This window comes from Marmota flaviventris, chromosome 9, assembly GCF_047511675.1.
Source record: "Marmota flaviventris isolate mMarFla1 chromosome 9, mMarFla1.hap1, whole genome shotgun sequence".
NCBI classification, from domain to species: Eukaryota; Metazoa; Chordata; class Mammalia; order Rodentia; family Sciuridae; genus Marmota; species Marmota flaviventris.
In genome coordinates, this window is record NC_092506.1 from 23441465 (window position 1) to 23458921 (window position 17457).

Here is a 17457-nt window from a genome sequence, read left to right on the forward strand (position 1 = left end):
CTGCAGCCCTCCCTCCCACTTACCCAAATCAGCAGATGCTCAAGTTCTTTATGTAAGGGGGAAAGGCATTGTCATATAACCTGTGTTATTCTCCCTTTTACTTTGAATCATTTCTAAGTTACTTACGATACCTAGTACAATGTACATGTTTTGTAAATAGTATGCTGGGTAGTTTAGGAAATAATGGTGAGAAAAAAAGTCTCTATGTTCAACACAGATGCAACTTATTATTTTGAAATATTTTTCACTTGTAGTTGGTTGACCCTTCAAGATGCAGAACCTGTGGATTCAGAGAGCTATTACTCTGGGAGTCTCCATTTATAAATGAAAAAACTGAGGCACAGAGAAGTAAGAAATTTAATCTAGGTCACTTACTTAGCAAATGGTGGAGGCAGGCTTGGACTCCAGGGGGTTTGATTCTTAGCCCTGCCCTGGGCTACTGCATTACCTCCTGGTTAAGAAATGCCAGGCACTGAATTAGAACAAATTATATTCCATGCTTTTATAATTAAGTAAAAATGAATTCTATTGTCATGTGTAACCAAAAAAGAACCAATCAAAAAAGCCAGCTGCAGTGGTGCACAGCTGTAATCCCAGTGGCTTGGGAGGCTGAGGCAGGAGGATCATTAGTTCAAAGCCAACCTCAGCAAAAGCGAGGAGCTAAGCAAGTCAGTGAGACCCTGTCTCTAAATAAAATACAAAATAGGCTAGCGATGTGGTTCAGTGCCCGTGAGTTCAATCCCCAGTACATTCCCCCCTAAAAGAACTAATAATAATAATAATAATAATAATAATAATAATAATAATAATATAATAAAAGTTCATTCCCAGCTTTCCAAGAAATCTCCATACTGCTTTCCAAATTGGCTGCACCAATTTGCAGTCTCACCAGCAATGTACAAGTGTACCCTTTTCCCCACATCCTCGCCAGCACTTGTTGTTGTTTGACTTCATAATGGCTGCCAATCTTACTGGAGTGAGATGGTATCTTAGGGTGGTTTTGATTTGCATTTCTCTGACTGCTAGGGATGGTGAGCATTTTTTCATGTACTTGTTGATTGATTGTATGCCCTCCTCTGAGAAGTGTCTGTTCAGGTCCTTGGCCCATTTGTTGATTGGGTTATTTGTTATCTTATTGTCTAATTTTTTGAGTTCTTTGTATACTCTGGATATTAGGGCTCTATCTGAAGTGTGAGGAGTAAGGATTTGTTCCCAGGATGTAGGCTCCCTATTTACCTCTCTTATTGTTTCTTTTGCTGAGAAATAAACTTTTTAGTTTGAGTAAGTCCCATTTGTTGATTCTAGTTATTAACTTTTGTGCTATGGGTGTCCTATTGAGGAATTTGGAGCCTGACCCCACAGTATGTAGATCATAGCCAACTTTTTCTTCTATCAGACGGTGTGTCTCTGATTTGATATCAAGCTCCTTGATCCATTTTGAATTCACTTTTGTGCATGGCGAGAGAAAGGGATTCAGTTTCATTTTGTTGCATATGGATTTCCAGTTTTCCCAGCACCATTTGTTGAAGATGCTATCCTTCCTCCATTGCATGCTTTTAGCCCCTTTATCAAATATAAGATAGTTGTAGCTTTGTGGATTAGTCTCTGTGTCCTCTATTCTGTACCATTGGTCCACCCGCCTGTTTTGGTACCAGTACCATGCTGTTTTTGTTACTATTGCTCTGTAGTATAGTTTGAAGTCTGGTATCACTATACCGCCTGATTCACACTTCCTGCTTAGCATTGTTTTTGCTATTCTAGGTCTTTTATTTTTCCATATGAATTTCATGATTGTTTTCTCTATTTCTACAAGAAATGCCGTTGGGATTTTGATTGGCATTGCATTAAACCTATAGAGAACTTTTAACCCAGCTATTCCCCTTCTCGGTCTATTCCCTAAAGACCTAAAAAGAGCATGCTACAGGGACACTGCTACATCGATGTTCATAGCAGCACAATTCACAATAGCAAGACTGTGGAACCAACCTAGATGCCCTTCAATAGACGAATGGATAAAAAAATGTGGCATTTATACACAATGGAGTATTACTCTGCATTAAAAAATGACAAAATCATAGAATTTACAGGGAAATGGCTGGCATTAGAGCAGATTATGCTAAGTGAAGCTAGCCAATCCCTAAAAAACAAATGCCAAATGTCTCCTTTGATATAAGGAGAGTAACTAAGAACAGAGTAGGGACGAAGAGCATGAGAAGAAGATTAACATTAAACAGGGATGAGAGGTGGGAGGGAAAGGGAGAGAGAAGGGAAATTGCATGGAATGGAAGGAGACCCTCAGGGTTATACAAAATTACATACAAGAGGAAGTGAGGGGAAAGGGGAAAATAATACAAGGGGGAGAAATGAATGACAGTAGAGGGGGTAGAGAGAGAAGAGGGGAGGGGAGGGGAGGGGAGGGGGGGATAGGATAGTAGAGGATAGGAAAGGCAGCAGAATACAACAGACACTAGTATGGCAATATGTAAATCAATGGATGTGTAACTGATGTGATTCTGCAATGTATACGGGGTAAAAATGGGAGTTCATAACCCACTTGAATCAAAGTGTGAAATATGATATATCAAGAACTATGTAATGTTTTGAACAATCAACAATAAAAAATTTAAAAAAAAAGTTCAGTGCATCAATGACTCCTGTAGACATGGTCCAAAGAGAGTTGGGGGCATCTATTACTTTTTTAGTGCTGCCATAATAGACCACCACTTCCTAGGTATCTGAAACAAAAGAACATTATTGTCTCACAGTTCTGGAGGCTGTAAGTCCAAAATCAACATGTTGGTAGGGTCGGTTTTCCTTCTGAAAGCCATAGGGAAGAATGTGTTCTCTTCTTGGCTATAGACAGTCATCTGTGTCCACATGACATTGTCTCTGTATGTGTATCCATCTCCAAATTCTCCCCTTCATAAGGACATTAAAGTAGTCTTTCACTTATTACAAATCTCACATATTCATCCATCCATCCATCCATCCATCCATCCATCCATCCATCCATTCATCAAACTTTCAAAGCATGCTTACTGTGTTCTGGGTCCTATGGTAATAGCTGGGAGAAAGTCACATTAGTGGCATGGTTTCTGTCTTCAAGGCAAGTATAGGTATTAAATCTTAGCAACCTCCAAGGAGAAGATCCACTATTGTGGTTCTATAGAGCCCTCCAAACTACTTGACAATAACCCATGCCTATGTGGGAAAAACACTGGGGACAGTGTATCTATACTCTGTATCAAATACCCTGCATCCGTGAAGGCAAAACTTGAACTATTTAGGTCCTAGACCAAAGACCCAATAGAGTCAAAGGGATGTTGGTCCTATTCTTTCCTCAGAGTGGTGCCCTCAGAGATGAGAGCAGTACCTGTCCTCATTTCCTCTTTTCCTCCCTCCCTGCTACTGTGCCATCACCATCTCCATCCCTGGCAAGTCTGAAGGTCAAAGAGGACAGGTCAGAACTTGACACAGATATTTCAGTCTTCCTTCCAAGATCTATCTCTATAAGATCCCAAAAGTCCTTAAGGGGACTAGCTAGGATCTGTCTAGCTGTCACTAGGGGGCTCAGAATGAAGCCTGCCTGCCAGGAGTTGTACTCTAGGTGTGATGCCAAGAGACAAGTATGCTGTTGTATGCAGAAGGACTCAAGGCTGTCAAAGACTTGGAAGCCCCCAAGACTCCCTGGGGAACTGTTGAGAAAGGGCAGGAAAGAAAGTGAAGGTCATGGACAGACAGACTGAGACATTCTGCTGGCGGGAAGGAGCCCATCTCCGCAGCACTGGAGGGTGTTGGGCCCTTCATGGGACTCACTAGGGATTAGGAAGGAGGCATATAAATTCCAAATGAGGTTTAAGCTAATGACAGCATCAATCACGGAGTGCCTCAATTGTGCTCCAGTGAAGTCTCTCCTAACCACGTGGATCCAATCTTTTGAAAGAGGGATCTAGTCTTAGGGCCACAGGCTCTGGGACACCCCTCTATCCTTAGCCACATTTCTCTCCATTACCTCTTCGCTTGCATTTATATTCAAATTACTACCAGCTAGTGGAGCTAAAGATCCACACACAAGTTCCTGAAGGAAAGTGAAAATTTCTTTCCCTTCCTGAGCTAGGATGGATACTGAGAACTAAGGGTCAAAGAGGATTTTTGCATGTGAAAATGCAGGTTCTGGTTAACTGTATTTAATACAAAGAAGATGTTATGCTATTCTGGAAACATTGTGATCTATTTTTTTTAAAATCTTATTAGTGCATTTTGTAAATATATTGGGCTTCATTCTGACATAACCACACATGCATGGAATATAATTTTCTCCACTTGGTCCCCAGTTCTTGCTCTTTCCCTGCCTTCCTCCCTCTGGCTGTCCCTTCCTCTATGCCACTGACCTCCCCTCTATTTTCCTGTGTCCTATTTTTATTTAATCAATTAACCTATTCATTTCGGCTTTAAAAAACAACTTCAATGACAGATCTGGGCTTCAGTTGTAATTTCTTTTGAAGGCAGGTGAAAGTTACAGGGGTAGGATTTAATGGCCCTCCTTAGGGGACCTTTTGAGTGACAGCTGTTTAGGAGTAGTGTGTCCTGTGGGCTTCCAAGAAAGAGGAGGGGTTTTATGTTCTCTTGGTTTGCAGGTTGCTCTCTTGAAACAAGTGATGGATGGATTGTTTGCTTCAGACCAGTAATTGTACATAGATGGCATTTTAGGGAAGAGCTCAAACCTGTAATTTCTCACTGTTCTCAAAATTCTCCTTCAGCAGGAAGCGTGAGGGTCTCTCCCTTTTGCCATTTATGAATGAGTTTGGATGCTATTACGCTCAGTGGGGGGAGTCAGACTCTTGCCCTGCCATTTGTCCTAGCATGGACTAGCTTGTTTTTAGGGAGGGTTGTTTGCAGAGCTCAGGGTTTGCCTTGCTGGCACAAAGCTTGAACCCAGACATTTTTGAGCCTCCGACTTGAACTGATTATCTGCTGGAGTACTAGGTAAGCAGTGGCACTAATTTTGTGTTGATTATGCACTGAAATTTTTAACTTCTCTTTGATATCATTATGGCAGACCTTAGTGAACTCGGGTCCTAGAGCCTAGGAACCTATCATTGATACTCTTAGTCTGGGAGTTGGGGTCCCTTTATGACCCTCAGAATGTCCTGTACTTCCCCTCTCATTATGTTTATTATACTTAATGCTTATTTTGTAAGTTAAAATTTTATTTTTATGAAAATTGTGATTTTTTTTTAAGTATGATGAGTGATTTAACTTCTCTACTTACTGATTTATTGAACAAGTCTTTGTGTCTACAATGAGCCAGGCATTGTGTTGGGGACTGAGGATTTTGTAGTAAACAAAATATTCAACAAGACAGAAGTATATGGAGTAAAAAAGAAACTCCTCTTAAATCAATGATCTCTCTCTCTCTCTCTCTCAAGTTTTACTCCTTTAAAGGAACCCACTTTTAATAATTTAGAGCAGAAGTTGGCAAATTATGACCTGAGGACCAAATCTGGCCTGCCATCTGTTTATATAAATAAAGTTTTATTAGAACACGACCATTCTCTCTTGCTTATGTCTAAATGTTCTATAGTTGCCTTCACAGTATAATCACAGAATTAAGTAGCTGCAATAGCAACTGTATGTCCCACGATTCTGATGATATTTACTCTCCAAACCATCAATGACAAAAGTTTTGTCACCACTGATTTAGATTAACATTTTTTTGATATGTGTATCTTTTATGTGTGCAAATGTAGGAATGTTTTTGTTTTATACATTTTTACTGAAATGAGGTCACGTTATATATAAATATATATAATAATCTGTAATCCGCCTTTCTCTATTTGCTTGCATAGTTGTCTGGAACCCAAATAGGAAAAACTGAAAACCTATTCACTGGCTTCACTTTAGCCCTTAGCATGGTGTCTGCTACATTTCAAGTGCTCCACAAATACTTGTTAAATTGAATGAATGAAAAGTACTTTGTTATTTTTAGTAAAGTTCCAATGATTTACTTAACAAATAATTTGGAGCTTACTCAAGGTTATTCATCTCTCACGCTGATATTCCATTGTGATTTCTTAGGATGAGAGAAAAAGAAACAGTTTTAGTTTGTCCCCGGGGAATTGTGCAGACATACCTTCTGGGTCTGAATCACCTTTTGAGTGTGTTGAGGCAGCAGACAGGCTGTGTTAGCCATTCTTGGGAATACAGGTATTCCCCTATCATTGTAGTAAACTCTTGTGTTGAAACACTAGTGAATACAAGTAGGCTTCTTCTTTGGTGATTTTTGTATTTCACTGTTTGAGTACACGGATTATACTAATCCAATGCTGAAGACTTTGCAATATATAGATGTGTGTTGTTCATAAGTGAATCTCTTATTATTTTGTAGCTTGCACAATTGCTGAGGGGTGTTGCTATAGTTTGGATGTTGAATTCCCCCAAAGGTCCATGTTTTAAATACTTGGTCCCCAGTTTGGTGCTACTGGGAGGTGCAATGGACTATTAGCAGGTGGAGCCTGGTGGGAGGTCCTTGAGTCACTGGAGGTGTACCATTAAAGGGATTGTGGGACCCAAGTCTTTCATTCTTGTTCTACTTCCTGACCCATGATGTGAGCAGTTTTTTTCTGACATGCACCGTTGCCATCTGGCACTCTCACAGAGACCTCACAATCTCAAACTGGACCCTCCTGAACCATGAGTTAAATGAACATTTTATCTTTATAAATTTATTGCCTCAGATATTTTATTATAGTGATTGAAAACTTATGAATATAGATGTTCTCCAATAAATAGTACAAATATGTATTAAGCTATTCATATGGATCTGAAGCAGGCAAAGAGGGTCGTTTTCTTGGCATGTATATTGCTTTCTGCAATTTGGCAAATCCCTTTTCTTAGATATCAAGGAAACCATCTTAGGTGGCTTATCTTATTTAAATAAATGGCTTTCTTTTCTGTGTCCTTTCTCCTGAGGCCCTAAATTCTCCCGGTCACATTTAGGCAAAGCACGACCATTTTGGCAAAGCACGACATGCAAACAGAGCAGATGTGTCGACAAATGAGAGAAGGTGTGTGGGCACCTGGGAACCTACTTGCCATAGACTTTCCCAAAATTTCTGTGTAGGGGGAAAGTTTGAGCATTTCCTATCATCTGGCATGGAGTCAATCTCAGGAGGGAAACGTGGTGGCAGGCAGATTCTTCCTCAGTGGCTGTGACTCGTGGCCTCCTGGTGAAGCTGGATTCCTTTTTTTCCCCCAGCCAGAGTGAGCACCTTTGAATGGTCACAGCACAAAACAAATGCTTATAGTTACAGCAGTAGAGACCCTTTTGAACCATCTGAAGAAATTTGTTGTGAGGACACGGCTGACCTGGAACCCAAGCTGGGAGGAAGATGAGGAGGCAGCTTATTTGCTCTTTCCCTGGTCGTGTCTACCTCTCTCTGCTGTCTGTGTGGTTCTCTTTATTCCTATTTTCCTCTGCTTTTTTATATCTCCATTTTCCATGTCAATCTGCTTTCCTACCAGCTTCTCTCCATTTCTGTCTTCTAATCCTCTCTATTTGACCACACATATTGTCATTGATGGCAGTGATTCTTGCCTACTCCAGTGTATACATGTCTGCACAAATAGATGGCATGAGCCCTTCAGATTGTTCTGATAAATTCTCTTTAGATAGAACACAACTCTTTGGTTGAGAATCATTTTTACCCACTTTGACTTCTTCCACCAATATTTAGGAAGTTTTCCCCCTGTATTTCTCAGACATTTTTGTGTGTACCAGTCTCCTGGAGAGCTTGTTGAAGTGTTAATTTTGATTCTTTTTTCAAATATTTATTCTAATATTAGGGATTGAACACAGGGGTGCTTTATTGCCGAGCTACATCCCTATCCCCCCTTTACTTTTTAAATTTGAGATAGGGTCTTGCTAAGTTGTTAAGGATGGCCTCAAACTTGCCATCCTCCTGCTTCAGCCTCCCAAGTCGCTGGAATTACAGGCATGGGCATGAGGCCTGGCTACATTCTGATTCATTAACTCCAGATTGGGGCAGGACATTCTGTGCCTCTAGCAAGCTTGGAAATAATTCCAATGATAAAACACATTTTGAGAAACGGGGATCTTGAGCCATGGTGGTCAGAACCATGCTGAGAACTTCTTCAAATTTCTGGGCACACTCCACAGAGTTTCTGATTGTGTAGGTGTGTACTCGGACCTGAGAATATGTATTTACAATCAATTCCTAAGAGATGCTGATGCTTCTCACACTTTGAGAACCATGTCTCTGAAACTGCCATGTTCAATCTTGGCTTCGTGTCAGAGTCAACCTGTGAGCTTTGCAAAATACATAGACCCAGCCCACAGCCCCCTCAGCCTGATTTAATGGATCTGTGGTGGAGCCTTCTACCTGTGTGTTTAAAAAGATCACCAGGTGATTCTAATGGGCAACCTGGGAGAGAAACCTTATAGAATTCAGTGTGCCAAGTTGACCTTTTCAACCAGTCCATGAATTGACTTCTCCAGAACAAGTTCTAGTTTGTGGTCTAAATAGCCATGGTCAGGAAGGGCTCATCTGGGTAAGTATAACATCTCAGGCTAAACAAGCTGTGAATGGAACAGCTCTGTTCCAAGAAGCCATAGCAGGAAGAGGACTGAGGTTACAGTCTGCTCAGAACAACACCCAACTTAGGGAATTGCCATGGAGAATTCAGTGTAGTTGGTATGTCCTTGGTACAGAGTAGACATCTGAGCACTTGTGACACTAGAGATGGTTCTAGTCATAGGAGTGGCTGTAGTTGCTATTCTTTACTTATGACTTGAGGTCCATGGCAGCTACCCTGAAGAGCATTACCAACATTTTTTATGGCACTAGGAGCAAAACCAAATTCATGCTACCTGACACTGCCAATCTTCACACTCATTAATTAGGAAGCTACCTGACTTGATCCTGTTACTGGTCTGAGTCTCTTGGTTCTGGGGCCACAGCTCTCTCACCTAAGCATCCTGACCATTGTGCACCTCAGTTAGTGTCTGGTGCATGGTATTAGCTTCCTGTTAGGGGAAGGGTTGACAGATACATACGTTGCCAGGCTAAGTAGTATGATGAAGTTGCTGTTTGTGTAGCTCCACTTGCAGGCTCAGTCTCCATCTCATGAAGGGGCTCTTTGGGTGATTTGCTTGCATCTCTGGAAAATTGTTAATGATACCTAGCTGGCCCCTGTTGTACTAAAAATGTAAGCAATTTAATACAATCACCTTATGTTATGAATAGGGATGCTGAGGCCCATAGAGTGAAGAAACCTAGATCTCTGCATGTTGAGTTATATTATTAATCATCCTGTGGCTTAATATCTAAATGGAGCCAGCAATTTGGTTACAGGGGACAGAAACTTGCAAATTTGGCTTCCTCTTTTATTCACCACTAGAGAGCTCAGCCAGGCAGGATAGTATTTTTTTTTATATGTGCCAGGCACTGTGCTAAGCACTTTATAAATGTGTTATCTTATTTCACTGTCATAGTAACCTTAGAAACCGGTGTTTTTATTAAATCTAGTTCATGAATAAGTAAAACTAGGCTAAGAAAAGCTAAGATATATCAAAGATCACACTGATAGTAACTCCAGGGCCCAAGAAATTGGAGCACTGAGCCATGTTCTTAACCAATGTGCGTTCTCTGCGTGCTTTGAGTGAGACCATTTAGGGGTACCCTCTGCAAGAAAGCATAAATGAGTGAAAAGCAAGTAAAATCCATTTAGTTTCAGTGCAGACTGGTTCCTTCAGTGACAATGATTATTAAACCCATGCAATACCAGAGCAGATGGGATCCCTGACTGCTGTGTCAAAGAACTAAGGGAGCAGCAAGCCCCTTGCCCTGACCTCTTCCCCCATTTCCACTTTGTATTTCAGGTGTGGATGGTCTTGGTTCTGTGCTTGAGAAGAGGGCCCTGGAAATGAGGGGTTGACTCACTGTAATTTTAGAGCTCATAAAATATTTGGTAGAGTCTTTTTTGTTTTTTTTCAGAGACATGCTTGAAATATTCCTCAACTTCTATGGCCCAAATCAACACAAGACCAGTATTTCTTGGAAAGAATAGGACATTCCCCCTATTTTTATCTTAATTTATCTTAATTGGTGCTATTTCAGATCTTGAGGATGCATGAATGAGGAGAGTCTTTGGAGGCTGTTGTATGGTCTACTTCTAGTTGCTTGTCAGAATCTGTGCCATTTCCCACGGTCACCTAATAACAAAGGAACTTTGTATCATCTGTCTTCATAATAGTGTGAATTACCTTAGAATATTGCTAGCGGGGAAAATCACCTAAGAGGGTCAGTGTGAAGGAACACAGTAAATGGAGAAAGACTCCAAATAGTCCAACACACGTTAAGCGGACTAGCCCTTTTCTGTGAATGCAATTGGGAATTTCAATAGATTGCAGGGCTAAGTCTTCAAATTGGACCTGGAGTCACCCAGATTTATCCTTACTTCTTTGATTCAGGAGTATGGACAGGAAAATGAAGGCATTCACTCTTCTTGGTGATTAGCTGACTGCCAGGAGAATGTGCAGAAAGGATTTCCAGTCCCAGGAGCCCCGAGAAGCTGCCTTCAATAGCTTTTATAGTCTCAGTGCTTCAGACTTTAATTTATTTGACATTTGGTTGTTGAAGATGATTTATTTTTCCCTGGCTTGTTTTCATTATCTCAGGCACTTGAGAGGGGGGAAATTTAGAGACTAGAAAATAGGAAAGCAGTTCTTTAGGTCTTGGCTACTCAGACTGTGGTCTCTGGGTTAGGGAGTTTGTTAGAAATGCAGAATCTCAGGTCCCCTTCCAGATATATCAAATCAGAATCTGCGCTTTAGCAAGATGCCCAGGTGATTCTTGTGCATGTTCCAGTTTGGGAAGCTCTGCTCAGCTCCATGATGCCTCCTGTTGTGGGGATGCTCACAGAGTGTTGCAGGCTACACTGGCCCAAGGTGCAAATTTAACACCTGCACTTAGTTCGGTTCCTGGCACACCCTCCTTCTCATCATCACTACATCACCCTGAACAAAACTGATCACTGGGTGGACATTGCATGCCAAGCACAGCTCAATGTGCTTTGCAAATATTTTCTCATTTAATCTCCAGAAAAACTGAGAAAAATATTGTTATCCCTATTTTATAGATGAGGAAAGGAATACAAAAGAGGATGATCATTTTTTTCCTTTTTTTTTATAGCTCAATGGAATTAAAATTGAAGAACTGAACTTAGAGAAGGCACTTTTAGGGTAATGAATGAAAAGGACTTGGTCTTTGATAGACACAACTTCAGTTTTGATTTGTTCCACATATGGGCATTAAAACTTTTGGGGTATTATATATCTTAATGATTATTGTGAAGGTTAAGTTCAAAACCTATGTAAGATGTCTAAGCAGAATTCCTGGAACATAAATGTCTTTCCCTCTTTACTACTTTCTCCTCCTCCTTTCCTTTATCTTCCATTCCTCTGCCCTGTGGTAGTTTCCTGCTGGCTAACTCTGGTTCATCTTTCCGCGCTAAAGACCTCTGCCTATTTGAGGCGTGTGGAACTGAGGTTTTATAGTGCGTTTATGTTCTTTAATGTAGTTTAGGAAGGACTGTAACATGAAGCCTCAAATCAGTTGCCAATTGGCTAGTAAGCATCCATGATTTCAGTGCTTAGTTCGAATATTTACTTGGATCGGGGTCTGTGCCATCAAGTAATTTAGATTCTGGTCTGTGTTGAAAGCAAATGTGTTTAGGTGAAACGGGGTGGGGGGGGAACCTTTGGGTTCAGCACGCTACTTTGAGTGCCATTAGTAATTGCTATCATTATGACCTAATGACATTTGAGAGTGAAACAGCTGAGGTCAAACACGCAGACTCGGGGGCAAACAGAGTATGTCTGACTCTTGGTTCGGGTGCTGACTAGTGGTATGGAACTGGAAAGCTGCCTAACCTTTCGGTGCCTCAACATGCTCAGGTGTAATATGGGATTAATTAAGCCTGCGTCTTAGGTTATTATGAGGATTAAATGAGTTGGTGGATGTACTCAGAGACCAGGTGTGGGCCATATCCATAGCTGTGTAGGTGACGGTTTCCATGGATCTGTAACCACTCTGGCCCTCATCTCCTCGCCTGTGTGACAGGGAGAATCCAACCTCTTATAAGGTACAGAGATTAAAAATGGCCCCCAAATGGGTGTAGCACAGTGCTTGACATGCACAGGTACTCTGTGTGGCACACACAGTCTCATTTTGAAGAGTTAGCCATGTTCTAACACGCTGTTTGTTTTCCTGCTTTGGGGATGCCAAGCTGGAAATTTTTCTGAGACCCAATTTACTTTACTCATGGGTCTCAAGAGAGGTAGATGTCACATGAGCTGAAGTAGTAATAATGAAGTAATAATAATGAAGTAATAATGATATTACTTCATGAAGTAATAATAATAGTAATAATGGCACAGGCTAGGATGCTTCCCAAATCCTCCTCGGAGGACTCACACTCCTCTCTGGGGTGGTGGCAGGGCAGATGTTGACTGAAATGTCATTTCGATAAGGGGATGCATCCATGGCAACTGATGAGACTGGAAACAGACAGGGGCGAGTCCACTGTCAGTGGGTCAGGTGACAAAATGATGGAAATGGCATTCTTTAAATGCTCTCTTGCCCATCGTCAGTGGAGCTTGGCATTCTGACTGCTCCAGGTGAGGGGGCGACCCTAGTGGACCTACGCAGCTGATTTCTTCCTATCACTGGGCTCTGTCAAGTCCACCTCAAGCGTAACCTCACAAGCCTTCTGAGAAGGGGGAAGGCACAAAGTGACATTTTCCTTATCTTATGGATTGGCAAGGTTGTTCTCAGAAATGTTTGAAGTGGAACTCGGTGCCTGTCTTGCAGCTCTCCCTGTGGCTCCCCGCCTCCCATCACAAAGCCGGTCTCTATCCCTCTCTCTTCTCATTCTGAAGCTCTTTCTTTTAGGGCCCCTCGCTAGTCTGTCAAAATGAAGCATTTAGATGATTCATGAGGATTTTAGATGATAAGTTATGTCGCTTAAGATATTTATTACCCTTGAGAGCATTTGTATATTAAACCTCCTTAAAGACTGAAAAGCATGGAGCTGAGGAACACGATTTAAGGACCTCCTGTTACAAGTTGCCTCCATAGCCATAGGGGACGTCTGTGTTTTTGGTGTAGGACAAAGCACCATTTTCCTCCAGGTACTTTTCATTTATCTTCAGAGACGGCGGGAGCTTCCAGTTATTGTCATGGCTCCAAGAAAAGCAGCCTTTGCTCCACGTGAACTGCTCTCTGTCCTTACGCTCTTGCTCCAATAGCTCTTGACTTTTAATTTGGTTTCTCCTCTCTGCTCAGCCGGGCTTGCCTGTGGCTCACACAGTTTTCATGTAGCTGCACAACTGGGTCTGAAGACATGAGGGATTACCAAGCTCCAGGAAAGAAGCCTACATCAGTGCCTCAAACGACAGGATGTCTCATTTCAGAATGTCTTCAGACAGCTACAAAGTCAGTTAGTTCAAAATGTACTTGGGGCATTTACCATGATTAGTCCATTGCAAGTCTGTGCCTTGGATTTCTCCTTGTACATTTGGAAGATCACAGTGTAGACTTGGGAGGCAGGTAGGCCAGTGGCTCCCAAATCCAGCCCCCTGGGAACTTTGTGGAAGTCAATTATGAGGCCCTACCTCAGTGCCACTGAATTAGGGTCTTTGGTGGTTGGAGCCTAAGAATCCTGGGAATCAGCATTAAAAGCATGTTTGAGTCAAGCTTTTTCCACTACTGTGTCTAAAAGATCTGACCAGAACAATTTTAAAGAAGGAAAAGTTTATTTGTGGGCTCACAGTTTCAGAGGTTTTAATCCTTAGAAGGCTGGATCCATTCCTCAGGGCTTAAGATGAGGCAGGACATCATGGCAGAAGAGTGTGGCAGAGGGAAGCAGCTCACATGATGATCAGAAAGCAGAGAGGCAGAGAGACCCCACTCTCCAGATACAAAATATATACCCACAGCCACATCTCCAATGAACCACTTCCTCCAGCCACACACCACCGGACTCCAGTTACCACCGAGTTAATCCCATCAGGGATTAATCCAATGATGGGCTAAGGCTATAACCCAATCATTTCTTCTCCAAACCTTCTTGCATTGTCTCACATGTGAGTTTTTTGGGGGATATCTCACATCCAAACCATAAAAAAGCAACAACAACAGAAATCATGATACTTATGTAGCCAATCGGTGTCTAGTCCAAGTGCCAGCACTTGGAAACCACTGCTACACTTTTTAACGTATCATGATTGAAACTTAGGTCCAAGAAACTTGGCCAAAGTCCCAGGGCGAGGCTGTGAGCAAATGCCATCCACATCTGGCTTTATGATTATCCTTAGCTTTTCCTTCAACGTGACCACTTAGAAGGTGTTGACAGCTGACTGGGCTTTGGTGGGAAGGTGCCCAAGTGTTTCCTCTTAAAGCAGCTGAGTGGCTACTTTCCCTGCAATTGGTACTCACAAGCCTCATTCTGTTCTATTAGTAATGGCTTTTAGTTGTATAATGTCCCACTAGGCCTACTTTTTCTTTAAAGGGCTTTCTATTATAGTTAAAGAATACTTCATTGTTGCTTAATTTCCAAATCAAGTGTGCATAAATAATTTATTGATGCAATGTTGCTCTCAGACAATTTTTGAAATTGCGCTGTGTAACTTTATTAAGTACGGAAGCTGGAATGCTAATTGATCTGATTGGAAAGGGGAAAGGGATCTATATATTATTAGACCATTCAGGTGGTAAATAGCATGATTCCCGCCCCCCCCCCCAAGTCCTAATCTCTGTTTTTAGTCATCAGATTTAAATTGTAACTGAAACAGTGTCGGTGCATTAGAAAAGTGCACGCCATGTTTTGTTAACATAATCAGAAAAATGGAGTTGCTACAAACCCTTTCCCCATCTGCCAGTCATTGTATTAAATGCTTCTGCAATTTTATTAGAATTCTCTGTCTCTGCAGATGCCAGTCAGCTGTGAAATTGAAATTGCAAACTGAAATATTACATTTTCATCCAGAGTGGAAGCTGAGAAAGTCCATTTTTTTTTGGCAGGAAAAGAAATGGCATGACCTTGTCCACTGGGTCATTTTCTGTCTGGTCTTGAAAGCCGTCATGAGTTGGTCCCTTGAAAGGGAGGAAAGAAAGGGGCCTTTGCATTTCTGTTGCCTTTCTCTGGCAACCTGATCAACAATTACGTGCCACAGTTTGCAGAAGGAGCGTCTCTGAGGTTTTCAATGCAACCCATTTTTTCTTCCTTCTTTTCCTGAGGGAATTGAGGGTGCATGGGGATGTTTTGGTACTTGAGAGGGGAAGCAAGTCCAACAAAATGTTAGCTCTAAAGTTTCAAAGTTTTCCAGTCAATAAGGAGGTTTAATGGCCGCGATGACTTGGGCTGCCTGAACTGGCCCCAAAGTGGTGGTCAAAATGGACCGTTGAATTATCTTTCTGGAAACGCTCTTTCCTCTCTTCTTCCCAATTGGGTCATTCCCAATCATTCTTTTGGTCTTATTTAAATGTCACTTCCTCTTGGGAAACGTCCTCCATCAACCACTTCCACTCCCTCAAGCCTAGGTTATTTGTTCCTGATTTGAGCTACCATCACCTCTACTCATGTACTGATTTTCTCACTTAAACGTCTATTTTCCTTGATTGACTTTAGACTTTCTGAGGATCAGAGGTACTGGATATCTTGCTCATTATTGTGTCTCCTGGCTTAGACTAGTGCAAGCTTGTATGAGTTGCATAGGTTAGTATTGATCAAAAGCATAAATGACTAAATAATAGTACTTGCCAAAATGGCTTAGGTGAGAGGTATTGGGAAAACAAAAAGACCAGAACTAGGTTAAGGAGATATAGAATGTATTTCCAAAAGATGGGATCAGGCATGGTGGCCAGAAAAATTACTCTAATAACACAATGGACAGTCTGTGTAATTGCAGTTGTAAATTCTGAACTAGATTTATAGGCAGAGGGGAAAGTTGAGGTGGGTCCTTTATCTTTAATTTCAAATATGTTGTAATACTTTTGTAAATACTGTGTAGTCCAGAAGGAGATGATGAGGGTTTTTTTCCCCCCATGTGGATAAGTTGTTGAACTCTAGGTATCAATTTGAGTTGAAGAGATCTGGTCTAACACTTTTGAAGTGCAGCTCTGAGCCCAGCGAAGTTTCTCCACAAGTGCATTTGTGCTATCATATAGGCATGTCTTGAACATTGTCTCACTCAAGCCTCAAAAAACAATCCTAGGATCATGGGTACTGTTTTAGTTTTCCTTTGGGAGATGTAGAAACTGAGGTGCAGAGCTTCGGGACTTACCTAAGGTCATGCTGCTAAGGAGTGGTGAAGCTGTGGTTCAAGACTATGACGATCAGATTCCAAAGCTACCAAGCTTCTCACCATTAGTGAAGATCTGCATCTCCAAGTGGACCAGAATAGGGGCTTAGGAAGACTGCATTTGATGGCCTTGAGGAAGGACTATGGGAAACCAGCAGGACTGTGTGCTGGTGGTGTGGAAATGAGGCAGCTGGGGAGAGCTGGTCCTTGCCCCTGGGTGGGAGGGGCTGTTCCTTGGTTTCACAGGAGCTGACCAGGAGCAGTATCTGCAGTTCGCAGCTCTGTGCTATGCAGCTCTCCTAGGCAGCTGGTGCCCACACTCACACTCCTTTTCTTGATCTGGAAGGCTGCTTCCTTGAAAACCTTATAAAAAGTGTAGTGGAAGAGTTCTGGAGCAAAGTTGGTGATGGCTGCAGCTGTGCCTGAAGCCAGCACATCTGTGGGATGCTGAAAGAATAGAGCGTGTGGCTCTTCAAGAGCTCCAGCTTCTCTCTGGGCTTAGTTATGTAGCCTTTGTTCTTCCTTCTGCTTGCCAAGACCAGAGAAAGGGATAAGCCTTCCCTCCAACTTGGGGCAACAAAATAAAAGCCTCGAAACAGAAAACTCCAAGTTTTCTGCTCACCCCCCTTCCCTGTATAGGAGTTTCTATGCATGAATAGCCATCAGTGTGTCCTCCTGATGGCCACGTCCATTGTTCTATCCATTTAATCAGCATTACCTTAATAGCGATTCCCATCTTCTGAAGGCTTTTACCATGAGCTATGCTGTGAGCTGACTACTTTGTCCGAGAGCCATTTATTCTTTACAATACTGCTCTGATGTTGGCAATATTACAATCTTTATTCACATATAAAAAAATAAAAACCAAATCCCATAGCTTAGAGGGTTTTAGTAACTTTCCTCAGATCACATGCTACTAAGTTGTAATGCTGGATGACCACAGGGGTCCATCTGGCTCCGGAGCCCAGCTCTGTACCTCGGTACCTCATGATGCCACTGCACATGCTGAAGCATTGGCTGGGCCACATGCATGGGCATTGTCTTTGAAGTCATGTCTCTGGTCCAGCTTTGAG